Below are 14,164 nucleotides of genomic sequence, written 5' to 3'. Positions count from 1 at the left end.
GAGTTGATTGATTTATCTCCAGTTGCACCAGTTTTCCTGATAACAAATGCCTTCCACCTAGGGTCTGTAACAGACATGACATATATATGATTTCGTGGCATTCTGAATGTTTCAGATAAATCCTTGAAAGATATAAAGGTAAATCATTAATAACAAGGAATTCTTCCATGGTTTTGGATCTGTCTATAATAAATCTTTTCTACTTACATGGATAAGTTATAGAATAACCCCAAACTCAGAGACCTATTTACTCTCATTTCCTGATCTTCATTTCTAAAACAAGATGAAGCAATAATTTCTGCTGAATAACTCTTCTCTGTAGAAGCCACCAGTACATGGTCATTCACTAAATGAATGGCATTGTTAGTATTAAAATAAGGGGTTGCATAATCTACAGTGTCCTGTTACTTAGTTCAGGGAGGGCATAACATGTCCCCATTTATCAAATATCTAGTTACCAAACAGTTATTTATTCCAAAAGTTGATCACAGATTTTAAAGGAATGAAAATAAACGCATTCAGCACAAATGTCATCCTGAGAATACAAACAGCTGTGTGCATTCAGGGAGGTGCTTCACAATCGGGTGGCTTCTTAGGGAATTGATTCCTCTCCTCCTGTTTGTTCTTGAATTTACTCATCAGATGTGTGTCCCACCAACCCACCAAAACCACCCTGTCAAGTTCACCAACCTGCACACAGCTATCTAAATACAATAGTCAATTCTCAATCATCCTGTCACTGACCTCACAGCAGTATTCGCCCCAGTTGATCACTACCTCATTCTGGGAACACCTCCTTCACTTGCCCCGGGTCACCACCTTCTCCTAGTCCTCTTCCTACTTACTGGCACTGCAGTCCTTGCTGGTTGCTCATCTCTCAGATTTCTGAAGGCTGCAATGCCCTAGATTCCTTTGCTTGTCTCTCTATTCTCACTCCCTTGGTGATATCATCCAGTCTCAAAGATTTAATACCATCTGTACCCCAATAGCCATCAAATTTATCTCCAATATCAACCTTTCCAAATAATCCAGACACATATATCCCACCATCTCCCTCATTTGGTGGGCTAACGGGCACTGTAAAATTAAAAGCCTGATCTTGCCAGCACTTTGGGAAGCCAAGGCAGGCGGATCACTTGATGAGGTCAAGAGTCCGAGACCAGCCTGGCCAACATGGTGAAACCCTATCTCTACTAAAAATAAAAAAAATTAGCTCGGCATGGTGGTGTATGCCTATAATCCTGGCTACTAGGGTGGCTGAGGCAGGAGAATCGCTTGAACCTAGGAGGCGGAGGCTGCAGTGAGCAGAGATCATGCCACCGCACTCCAGCCTGGGTGACAGAGTGAGACTCTGTCTCAAAAAAAAAAAAAAAAAAAAAAAAAAACACAGATCTTTCCTTAACTTGCTTCTGCTTCTCCCACCTCCCAGGAGATGGCAACTCTATCCTTCCAACTCCTCGGGTCAAACCCTTCAAGGGTGTCCTCTCATACATATCCAACCCCTCAGTAAATCCTACTGGCCTTTCAGAATACAGAACCTGGCCACCTCTCAATCTCTTTCATGTGACTATTGCCATGGCATCTGAACTGGTTCCCTGATCCCACCCTTGCACAGTCACCATTATCATTTTTAAATGTAAATCTGATACCACTTTCTGGCTCAAAATTCCCCAAGAGCTCCCCAAAACAATGACTGTAAGCCGAAGGTCAGGTCTCTAGGGCTCCACACCCTTGGCTTCCCCTTTTGTTGGTCGCGATGCCTGGGGAACACCGGCTGCTCGCCCTTCAGCATGCCAGGCTCTCCTTGTCTCAGGACATGTGCCCTCGCCATTCCCTCTGTCGGGAACATTCTTCCCCCTGTTAGCCACATTGCTCTATGAAATCTTTCCTGGCCACCCTAGTTAAAATGGCATCCCCAGTCCTCCAAATCCACCCATGGCCTTTCCCCAATGGCACCTGTCACATCCACATCCTATGCATTTTACAATCATCTTTCTACCCCCACCAGAATATCAGCTCTGAGAAGATAGGAACTGCTGTCTGTTTCGTTCACTGACACATCCTCAGCTCTCAGAACAGTGCATGGCACACAGCAGGCATTCAGTAGATGTGTTTAATGAATGCACAGTGAATAGCAACTTTCTCCAGCTTTAGTGGAAGTGCCAATTAACTGGGCACTTTAGTTAACAGGTAATGGGTGAGGGAAGTTGGAGTTAGCCTGTATTCATCCATTCTCACATTGTTATAAAACAAACTACCTGAGACTGGGTAATTTATTTAAAAAAAAGAAGTTTAGTTGACTCACAGTTCTGCAGGCTGTACAAGACGAATGGCTGGAAGACCTCAGGAAACTGACAATCATGTTGGAAGGGAAAGGGGAAGCAGGCCCACATGGCAGCAGGAGGGATAGGGCAGCAGGAGGGAGAGAGCACCAGGGGGAAAGTGCTATACTCTTTCAATCAAGCAGATCTTGTGAGAACTCATTCACTATCACGAGAACACCTAAAATCTGCCCCTGTGATCCAATCACCTCCCATCAGGTCCCTCATCCAACACTAAGGATCACAACTCAAGATGATATTTGAGTGGCGACACAGAGCCAAACCATATCACAGCCCCCAATGTGTTCCTGTGACACTGAACTCTACCAAAAGCTCCATTTCCAGAGCTAGCTAGGATTAAGAAGACAGACAAGAGGCATCATTTCAGAATACCAGGTAAATGAGTATATCAGTTTGTTCTCACACTGCTATGATGACATACCCAAGACTGGGTAATTTATAAAGGAAAGAGGTTTAATTGACTTACAGTTCCACATGGCTGGGGAGGCCTCAGGAAACTTACAATCATGGCTGAAGGGGAAGCAAACATGTCCTTCTTCGCATTTTGTCAGGAAGGAGAAGAATGAGAGTGAATGAAGGGGGAAGCCCCTTATAAAACCATCAGATCTTATGAGAACTGACTCACTATCATGAGAGTAGCATGAGGGAAACCACCCCCGTGATTCAATAACCTCCCACTGGGTCCCTCCCATGACATGTGGGGATTATAGGAACTACAATTCAAGATGAGATTTTGCTGGGGACACAGCCAAACCATATCTATGGGGTTTGTTTTAATTTTAAAATCAGACATTAGAAATTAGCAAGTTTTAATAGAAATGTCAAGGAAACAGAGCACGGGGAAAGAGAAATATAAGAAAAATAATCTATCATTTTATAGCTAATCCTATTAAGTAAAGGATTTATTAACCTAACCTACGAGAAGGCATAGAAGAAATCACCTCTGCTTCTAAGGGCTTGTTGGACCAATGATGAATAAGAAAACAGGCCACCCTTCCACCCTCTTCCATCCTCTTCCTTTAGCACCAAACTTCGAAGAGCCCTACATACCCCTGTTCCTCCGCTGTTGGTATTCTATTCACACTCTTGCCTTGGCAACCCTGAGGCGGCACAAATCCCAGGAAAGCAGCTCACCCACCCAAACACCAACTGCAGCCAGTTATGTTAACCAAAACTGCTTATTTCACCAAGCACTGGACAAGACTTCAGGGATTATGCAAAGATGCACTGTCCATTGATCAGCACTGATTTTAGATCCCCATTGACATGCTGTCCTGTAGGTCTCTAATTCTCTGATTTTATTTTGTAGTCTATGACTTAGGATGCACTGTACAGAAATAATTCTGGGTGCCATATTCATGTATATTACATCATTTCACACTCAAGCTGGAGGACCTGAATTTCAACTAACACTACCCTATTCTAACACATTTCATGTGCCAGGCTGCATAATATTTACACCTCATTAAAAAATGACACAATTACAATGCTGTAATAGGAGAGGGCACTGTGTTTCCTTAAATGTTTGAATCATGGACATATCCTTGTTGGTATCAAGGAAGATGTATTATCTATAAACTAGAACAGCTTTTGAGATTGGTATCTGTAAATTGTGCTCATTCTTAAACCCACATAGCAGCTCCTTCCCAGAATTCAACCTCTCTTTTTTTTTTTTTTGCAATAGGGACTTGCTCTGTCACCCAAGCAGGAGTTCAGTGGTGTGATCACAGCTCACTGTAGCCTCGAACTCCTAGGCTCCATCCTCCTGTCTCAACCTCTCAAGTACCTGGGACTACAGGTGTGCACAACTGCACCCATTCATTTTTAATTTTTTCTTTTTATAGAGATGGGGTCTCATTATGTTGCCCAGGCTGGTCTTCAACTTCTGGTCTCAAGCCATCCTCCTGCCTCAGCCTCTCAAGTGCTGGGATTACAGTCATGAGTCACTGTGCCCGGCCTCAACACATTTCTAATGATATGGCCACACTAAGTCACTGAGGCACAAAACCTGGACATTAAAGTTCTCTCTCTCAGCACTCCCATGTGCATTCAGACCCTGCCAGGACTCACAGAGGACTCCGTGTGGCACCTCTCTCTGCACACTTCCCCACCTTTCAGTTCCAAGGCCTCTGCTTGAGTTCAGCCCCTTTCAACTCTCACCAGGAGACAGGCCCGACAGCTACCTCCTCTGTCTGCCCGACTGCCATGTTCTGTCATCAAGACATCACCCTTCAAGCCTCTGTATTATTTCTCTATTATATTAAGAACAAAATCCCTAAAAGTCAGTGGCTCACAAAGTGTGATTCACAGACCACCGAGACTGGGTAATTGATAAAGGAAAGAGGTTTAATTGATTGACAGTTCCTCATGGCTGGAAGACCTCAGGGAACTTACAATCATGGTGGAAGAGGAAGCAAACATGCCCTTCTTCACATTATGTCAGGAAGGAGAAGAATGAGAAGCAAGTGAAGGGAGGAGACTTACCTGGCCACCTGCTAGATACACAGCCCTCACTATACATGATGTTACCAGAATTTCTAGGAGTTAAAGCCAAGAACTGTTTCATTGACTAGTGACTCTGATGTCCACTAACAGCTAAGCACCAACACCCGAAATGCTGCATTCAAAAGACCTGGCTAGACACATCTGGCTACGATGGACTAACGTGCATCAACTCAACCCAGACAAAACTAAAAAAGAAATAAAGACGAGCTGGCTGTTTGAAGGTAACAGAGAACAGCTAAGGCAGCCAGGACTTGAGGGGTCACAACCCTGGAAGGACATGAAAGTAGATCCAACCTTCTCTCCCACATTTCCCTTTAAGGCTTTTCTGATTCCACAGCAGCCCAGAGGAGAGGCCAGGCGGGGAGCAGCCAGGGCTCTGAGTACAGGAGAAATACCATCTGATTGCCTTAATAGGAGCAAACAAGAGAATCAAGACAGCGTTCATTCTATCATCTATAGATAACCAATGTGGGCATTTTGATGTATTTCCTTCCAGTCTTTTTAAATACACAGTCATATAATCTCAGAATTTTAACATACGAGAGCATTAGAACCTAAAAACATTAAGTGACTACCCAAAGGTTAAATAGTCCCCATTAAATGTATTTAAAATCCACCTTGTCCCATTTACAAGAACCCAATCAAAAAATATTAAAAAGAGAAAAAAAAGTAGATACATCGTTTTCTAGAATTTTTGAGTGGTAAGATTACAGGTTAAAAATAACTGGATCAACTTGATTCATAATGCTAATGATGTAAATGTTTTTCCCTCATCCTCAAAACCTTTTACCAGACCAAACTTACATTGGTACCTACCAAAGAGCCTCTAGGGGAGAGGGCAGACTCTGGTATCAAATACCTCTTCATTCAAATCCTATTTGCTGTCTACACAAGCTTAGACACATCAGGGTTTGGTTTCCTTAACTCTAAGGTATCAAAAGTAAGCGTTGTGAAGGCTAAAAGAGATAATGCATGAGAAGCCCTAGCAAGAGCCTGGCCCTTAAAAAATCAAGATAAAGGTCAGGCATGGTGGCTCACACCTGTACTCCCAGCATTTTGGGAGGCCGAGGCAGGTGGATCACTTAAGGTCTCTATTTGAGACCAGCCTGGCCAAGCTGGTGAAACTTCATCTCTACTAAAAATAAAAATAAAAAAATATTAGCTGGGTGTGGTGGTATGCACCTGTAATAGCTACTTGGGAAGCTGAGGCAGGAGAATCACTTGAACCTGGGAGGCAGAGGTTGTAGTGAGCTGATATCATGCCACTGCACTCCAGCCTGGGTGACACAGTGAGACTCTGCCTCAAAAAAAAAGATAAATCTAATGTACAAAAAACGCTGAGCATGGCGGCTCACACCTGTAATCCCAGCATTTTGGGAGGCTGAGACAGGAGGATCCTTTGAGCTCAGGAATTTGAAACCGGCCTGGGAAACATAGTGAGACTTTGTTTCTACAATGTTCAAAAAAATTAGCCAGGTGTGGTGATGCATGCCTGTAGCCCCTGCTACTTAGGAGGCTGAGGCAGGAGGATCTCTTGAGCACTGGAAGTCAAAGCTGCAGTGAACCCTGATCATGCCAATGCACTCCAGCCTGAATAACAGAGGGAGACCCTGTCTCAAAAACAAAGAGAGAGAGGAGGGAGAGAGAGAAAAAATTGCTATACATGTCCTCTGCTCACTGCTGCTTCCCTACTAAACTGCCAGGTTCCTGGACACGGGTTTCATTTACACCTAACTCACCTGTCTGTCCCTAGCATAAGGCAAAATAATTGGTTCAAAAAAGGAAATCTGTACTTTTTTGGTTTTAGCTTTTAGAAAGGCAGTTGATGGTTGAATTAAAAAACCTAATGAAGGTTTAACAAAATGTCATCTACAATAAATACGTATGGCATGACCAGGCGTGGTGGCTCACTCCTGTAATCCCAGCACTTTGGGAGCCTGAGGCAGGCAGCTTACCTGAGGTCGGGAGTTCGAGACCAGCCTTACCAACATGGAGAAATACTGTCTCTACTAAAAATACAAAATTAGCCAGGCATGGTGGTGCATGCCTGTAATCCCAGCTATTTGGGGGGCTGAGGCAGAAGAATTGCTTGAACCCAGGAGGCGGAGGTTGCAGTGAGCCAAGAGATTGTGCCATTGCATTCCAGCCTGGGCAACAAGAGGGAAACTCTGTCTCAAAGTATATATATATATGTATGTATGGTATGTTTATCTGTATGGTATGTTTATCTGTATATGTGTGTAGATACACTTATGTATTCATATAGTCTATATACTTACAGTGCAAACTGAAAGGCTACGATATTCTCTAATGTTTAAGAAGTTTTATAAATAGTGCTTTGGGGTGAAGACTATTCTGGATTAAGTGCTGAAGCTAGCGTATTTCTTGTTTGTTTCATTTCCTGATGCAGAGCACCATGAAGATGGAAAGAACCGTGAGTCGACAGATGACTTACTAATTTACACAGGACCCCTAACCAGCACTGAGTTTGGGGACACACTCCCTGTTTTAAGTGATATATGAAAACTTTCTGTGCAAACACAAATAGCTCCTGTCAGAGACCACAATTATACAGCCACTATGTGTAGGTAAACTCAATCAAGAGAAGCCAAATTCCTGTTTTCACCCTGAAGAGTAACTATTCAGTGGCTTGCTGGGTACATCAGTGCATGAGTGTTTCTGGCTAAATAATACCTTCATGGAATTACATGTTGCAATTTTAGGAATAACGGAATTAGGTAAAGAGGACAAACAAATTATACATTTAAAAAGGTTTACTAAATAGCTGATGAATTACTATGTAGCCAATTTTATTCATATCTTACAGGTATAGGTCTCACTGGACAATTAACATCTGACTATGGTTATCCACAGAGGAAACTGCAAACTGGTCCACAGATATGTTTTGCTTGGTCTATGGCAAAAAAATCTATAGACAAGTTTGTGAACACTGGGAAATGTCACATAGAAATCTAAATGTACAGCTTCATTTGACAAGAACAAAAACAATTACAAAAATCAGAAGCTCTGAAAACTTTACGTCTACAATCAGCAGAAATCAGACAACACACGTCTTTGGATTTGCCGCAGTCTCCAACACTCCCTACTGTCGCATGCCCCCACACTGCAGCTTCTGACATTGCCTCCTGGCCCCTGTAGGCATCCATGTTTGCAATTCTTGTTACAAGTCTCAGTGCCATTCGTGGTCTTTGGTGTTCGCTCCTGTAGTGTCTTTTTTATTCTAGACTCTCATGGGTTTTGCCAAAAGTACAGGTTCAAATTCCATCTACACTGATTGAGTGTTATGATGTCCACCTACTAAAACAAAAGGGCTTTCGCTTTGAAGTGCAACATGTTTGTGACTCAGTATTTCTCTTTCCTGATTTTTCTTTCCCTCACTTCTCATTTCCATGCTTTGTTCAAAGCCAAAACCTGAGTGCTAAGTGAGGAAGCATAACTATCTTCTCAAAATGGAGTTGGTGGGGGAGGGTGTTACATTCCACTCCCCTATTCAAGTCGGGTCTGGAAATTTCACAGGAAAACTGAACAGGTCCCTTCAGACCCATGAAACATGCTCTGTGTTCCTGGGCTGAGCCATCAGAGGGACACAACAGAAGGATGCTCTGGGCCTGGGGTTTAGCAGGTGGCTAAGAGCCCGAGGGGATACCAGAAAGGTATACTTCCCTGCCTCTTCAGCAGAAAGGACACTTCCCTGCCTCTTCAGCAGAAAGGACACTTCCCTGCCTCTTCTGCAGAAAGGACACTTACAAGCCAAGGTGCATTACTCATCGACTTAAATATGTCACCTTTGTCTTTACTGGGGACATTGTCTTTCTTAATCAGTCATTTTGTATTAGCAAAAAACTGTCAACAGACATTATGAGGAAGAGTCTGGCTTATATTACCTATTTCCATATGGTCCACATGAGTGGTGTAGACCACTGGTTCTCCAATTTTGGCATGCACAGAATTCCCTAAGGAGTCTGTTAGCTTCCTGGATCCCACCCCCAGAGTTTCCGATTCCGCAGGTCTGGGGTGGGGCCCCAGGAATTTACATGTCTGTGTTCCCAGGTGAGGCTGATGTTGGAGAAGTGAATTCAACAACAATGGTGACAAGATGTTGAGAAGTGCCACATGTTGAAAAGCGCCCATGGTGACAAGATGTTGAGAAGCCCCAAGAAGCTTGGGAAAGGGTCTCTTGAAAAGCTCAGTTTGAAAATGTCATGAGTCAGGTACAAGCGTCTTATATTTATAGGTACTCATTAAGTTTCTCTATTCCCTGGTGCCAATCTCTGGTGGGTTTTTTTGATTGGGGGGGTTCCTTTGGTAGAGATGGGGTCTCACTATGTTGCCCAAGTTGATCTCGAACTCGGGCTCAAGCCATCCTCCTGCCTCAGTGCTGGGGCATCCTCCCAAAGTGCTGGGATTATAGGTGTGAGCCACTATGCCCAGCCTGTCCATCTCTGTTTGGATCCAAGTAAAAATGAAGAATTTCTCCAGCTCCAGGAACGTTTTTTTTTTTTTAATCAGCTTTATATAAAATTCTTCAAATTGGCCTAGAGGTGTTTAGAATCAAACCACTTCAAACCATATGTCTCTAGGCATCTTACTAGCAAAGAGTATTTAAGTTTTTTTAAAATACTTTTTACTAGCAATTTTAGGCTTTAGTGTACAGAGTCATTTCCTAAATGCCACCCACAGTTGTGTCATCTGCTCACGGTTAGTTTAAGACTCCAGTTGGAATCCCTGTTAAGATGGTGCTGACAACATTAACACGTGTTACACGAAGTCTGATCCACCCTACATGTTAAGCTAGTTTTCCTCTATTTCAAAGATCATATTCCAACTAGTATTTTGACTTGATTCTCCTGAAGGCATTGTAATATAAAATTACTGTGAGAACATGCAGAATTGTTCAATTTAATGCATATGTAGGTAAATTAGAAACGCACACAGATACACACACACATCCACTCCCAAACCCAAATCACTGAATTTCCCCTCTCTGCAAATCTCTGAAAATAGGAAATAGAATGCTTCCTTTCACTAAAAGGTTTTCCTCAGGAAAGCATGATTCAGATTATCATAATCGCCACCTTTTCTGATAGAAAGCACATAGGGGTTTTCCTCTGATGGAGCTGACAGACTGTCTCCTTTCAGCAGGGCTCACAGCCGGGTGTGTAAAAGGGGCTAAGACTTCCAGGTTATTCTAATATCAGCATCCCCTCCTTCAACTCCCTCTCCCACTCCCTCCCCACCATGGAGAAGTGATATATTATGTGTTTAAAACGATCCCCAACTCTTGTTGAAAATGTCTCAAAATATCATCTATTCAACCAAAAGTATGGTAGCTACAGTTTCTACAACAAAAATTAGGATAGTCTGTCAGTAGAGCAAAATATTTTAAGTCAGGGAGACTAGTTTCTTTACTCAAATACTTTAAAAGTTATCACATAGAAAGCATTCTAATTTCTGCATATTACTGATTCACATTCTAAGGAGCAGCTTTGCTTTAATAAACACAACCGCGTTTGCCCTTCTGATCCCAGGTTTAAAAATGTTCAATCAGCCATTTGATGTCAAAGAAAACAAAGTAGGCTAAGTCCAGTTTCACAAAAACCCTATTCATTGATGAATAAACAGCTTCAGAAACTGTAGCCCCAGCAAAAAGTGCCAGAAAACAATGATGTGAGCAAGACGGAAAGACAGGGGGCGCTCTCTCTTCTAAACGACCAGCATACATGGACAGAGGGGAACCAAGGTGAGAGGAGAGCACCCATCTACCTTAGCCCTGGCAGGAGGGGAAAGAATGAACAGACATCCCAATTTCAAACCTGATGTTTAAACTACTGAGCTTGGAAGCTGTCAGTGACCCAACCATAACGATAACTTGGCTTCACAAAGGCTGGAACCACCAACACCTGAATCCCAGACACCATTGCCTCCAGAATACTGCAATGCCTTCCAGCTGGATTTCCTGAATTCATTTCTGCCCAAAAGGCCAGACAGATCTTTAAACACACAAATCAAATACTGTCACTCTCTGCTTTCCATCACAACTATTAAAAAAATTGCACGTGCCTGACCACAACTTGCAAGACCCTACGTGATCTGGCCTCTGTGAGTCTCTCTCACCTGCTCTTCATCCACCACCCCCACCCTTGCTCTCGTGACCCCACCACAACTTCCTTTTCTCAAACTCTCCAAGCCAATTCGTGCCTCAGGGTCTTTGCATGAGCGTTTCCCTCTCCTACAATGCTCTTCTCCCTAATATTCTGATGGCTAGTTCCTTCCTACCATTGATTCCTAAATGTCACCTCTGAAAGGCTTCCCTGATGATGTCATCCAAAGGAGTCCCCAACCCAGTCCCTCTCCTTCACTTCTCCGCTTTATTTTCTGATTTCTGCTTATCAGCAGAAACTTTCTCATTCATCTGTTTTGTGGTTGGTGGTGGCATATGTCACCCACACATCTACCACATTAAAGGAAGGACTACCTGGATTCCCAGCACTTAGAACAATTCCTAGAACTGAGAAAGTCTCCCTTAGAAGAGGCAGAAAGCATGCAAGGAAACAGCAAGTGCAGTGAGAAGGTGGAAGACGGACTTGATCTAACTTACCACATGTATTAACAACAAAAAGGTAAATGGAATTGTCATAAATTATTAGTAAGCACATGAAGGGTGACAGTCAGTCCCAACAATACTAAATATTTAAATAAAAATACCCAATTACACCAGCAGTTAACTTGAGCTATTTATTGATCACGAATAGTAAGTGGGTGAACACGTATGCCATACGTTATGCAAAGGGCTTTTCCTATATTTCCTCTTTTATTCTATACATATGCCATATGTTATGCAAATAAGCTTTCCCTATATTTCTTTTCTTTTCTTTTCTTTTCTTTTCTTTTCTTTTCTTTTCTTTTCTTTTCTTTTCTTGAGATGGAGTTTCGCTCGTCACCCAGGCTGGAGTGCAGTGGCACCATCTCAGCCCACTGCAACCTCTCCCTCCTGGGTTTAAGTGATTCTCCTGCTTCAGCCTCCCAAGTAGCTGGGATTATAGGTGGCTGCCATCATGCCGGGCTAATTTTTGTATTTTTAGTAGAGACGAGGTTTCACCATGTTGGTCAGGCTGGTCTCGAACTCCTGACCTCAGGTGATTCACCCACCTCTGCCTCCCAAAGTTCTGGGATTACAGGCATGAGCCACTACGCCCGGCCTCCCACACTTGTTGGTTAGGAAGGAACTGGAAGGTACCACCTGGTTAGAGGAGGAACCCGGGACTGCACAGGACCACAGAACAGAAGCCTGTGAAGCCAGGTCCCAGCTCCTCACCTCTGGACCTTGGACAACTCTCCATGCTGCTCCTCTGCAGCAGAAACTGCCTTCCTATGCGTCTCCAGGCTTGAGAAGAGTCAAATGAGAACACATGCAGAAGTGCCCTGCAGAGCTCAGGAAAATAACATTTGATTTTTTCACTTAAAGCCTACCTAATGGGTAAGCCATTGACAAAACGCCAGAAATAGCATAAATGAGAGGAAAGAAGGAAAGCAAGGCAAGAACACGCAGGTCCGGGAGCTAGAAGACAACAGGCTGGGTCAAAAGAGAGGCAGTGACACAGGCATGGTGACACAGACAAGACAGCCCCTCTCAGTTCGTCACAGTAAGAATGCACAGAGGAGCCGGGGCAGGATCTGTCACTGGTCAATCTCTGTGGATAAAGGATGGAGATACCCCAGCCTCAGCACAACACATGTATTCAAATTTTGAGAACTGCCATGGTTATTTATTCCCGAGAAGACATTCAGTGTCATTTCCCATCAACAATAAAATCTCCACCAAAAGTCAGCTAAGTGTGGCAAACACTGTGTGGTCACCAACTAATTCTAGGATGGTGTGACTAGCCAAAAACCCATCTCATCCTCCTAGGTCCTAGTGAGGATCCTGAGAACAAACTTCAACCACAGGGACCACTGACCACCCCACAGTTCCCTCCTTACTACTTATGTTAAAGATTTTTTTAAAACGGGGGGTGGTCTGGGCATGGGGACTCCCACCTGTAATTCCAACACTTTGGGAGACTGAGGCGGGAGGATCACTTCAGACCAGGAGTTCCAGACCAGCCTGGGCAACACCGCAAGACCCAGCTCTACAAAGATTTTCTTTTTAATTAGCCAGGTGTGGTGGCATTTGCCTGTAGTCCCAGCTACTTGGGAGGATGACAGGATGATCACTCAAGCCTCAAGCCCTGGAGTTTGAGGCTACAATGAGCTATGATCATGTCACTGCATTCTAGCCTAGGCAACAGAGCAAGACCCTGCCTCTTATTATTATTTTTTAAAAAGGCTGTTATGAGAACTCTTCAAGGAATAAGAAGGAATCTCAAGGGAAATGTCTCATTTAGTTTGCTAAGAAGTGCCTGATGCTGTTACTAGGTGGTGCTTATAAATATAAGCATACACTGTAAGACTGGTTTTTTTGCTCTAATCAGTGGCCAAGTCAAGCATCCTCAAATTAAGTGTCATCATTCCAGAATGTACATAAAATAACTGGAGTACACATCAGATTAGATAACCCAACACGACAGTAGCAGGACTCCGGCAAAGTTTGAAAACACACTTGCAGCTACGCCCTAGAACAGTGCTTCTCCAACTGTGATGGATGCATGAATCGCCAGGGGATCTTGTTAAAAATGCAGATTCTGACTCATCAGGCCCAAGCTTCTGCCATCTCTAACAAGCTCACAGGTGATGCTGAAGTTGCTGGTCACAGGCCAGGTGCCAGAAAAGGTTCAACAGTTGATAGCAAAAACCATCCTAATGCCATGCTCACTGCAACCCCAGGTACTTTTTCAAAGTGAGGAAATATGGCTCAAACTGATTTACCCAAAGAAACTGTATGGTATTTGCAAGAGGTGTTTATCACTCAGCTAATCAAGAACATTTCTGATCAGCTGCAAGTTCTGCCCCAGATCCTTTGACCAGTTGGCAAATGGCGGGAGAAATCTCTTTGGCACTGACAGGTGCCCCCAGATGGTAAGAATCCCCCTTATGAAAGACTTGACTGCTCAGAGAGAATACTTTGTGTCCTGGAGCTACAGTAAACAGGAAGAGAGGAAGCAATAAAAACAAAGAGTAGAAATTTATGGAGAGTTTAGCTAAGATCACACAGTTGGCCGGGCATGGTGGCTCACGCCTGTAATCCCAGCGGTTTGGGAGGCCAAGGTGGGCAGATCACGAGGTCGGGAGTTCAACACCAGCCTGGCCAACATGGTGAGACCCCATCTCTACTAAAAATACAAAAAAAATTAGCTGGG

The 14,164-nt window shown here is 43.6% G+C and overlaps 1 protein-coding gene across 3 annotated transcripts in view; it reads right to left on the bottom strand.

Moving 5' to 3' along the window:
- Positions 1–14,164, bottom strand: part of CNKSR3 (CNKSR family member 3) — a 108,257-nt gene that overhangs the window by 87,724 nt on the left and 6,369 nt on the right. The gene's annotated exons all lie outside the window — the stretch shown is intronic.

The sequence above is a fragment of the Sapajus apella genome, unplaced genomic scaffold (genome assembly GCF_009761245.1).
Source record: "Sapajus apella isolate SASKATOON/1434 unplaced genomic scaffold, GSC_monkey_1.0 scaffold105, whole genome shotgun sequence".
In the NCBI taxonomy this organism is placed as follows: domain Eukaryota; kingdom Metazoa; phylum Chordata; class Mammalia; order Primates; family Cebidae; genus Sapajus; species Sapajus apella.
This window is presented reverse-complemented; position numbering and strand designations above follow the sequence as displayed.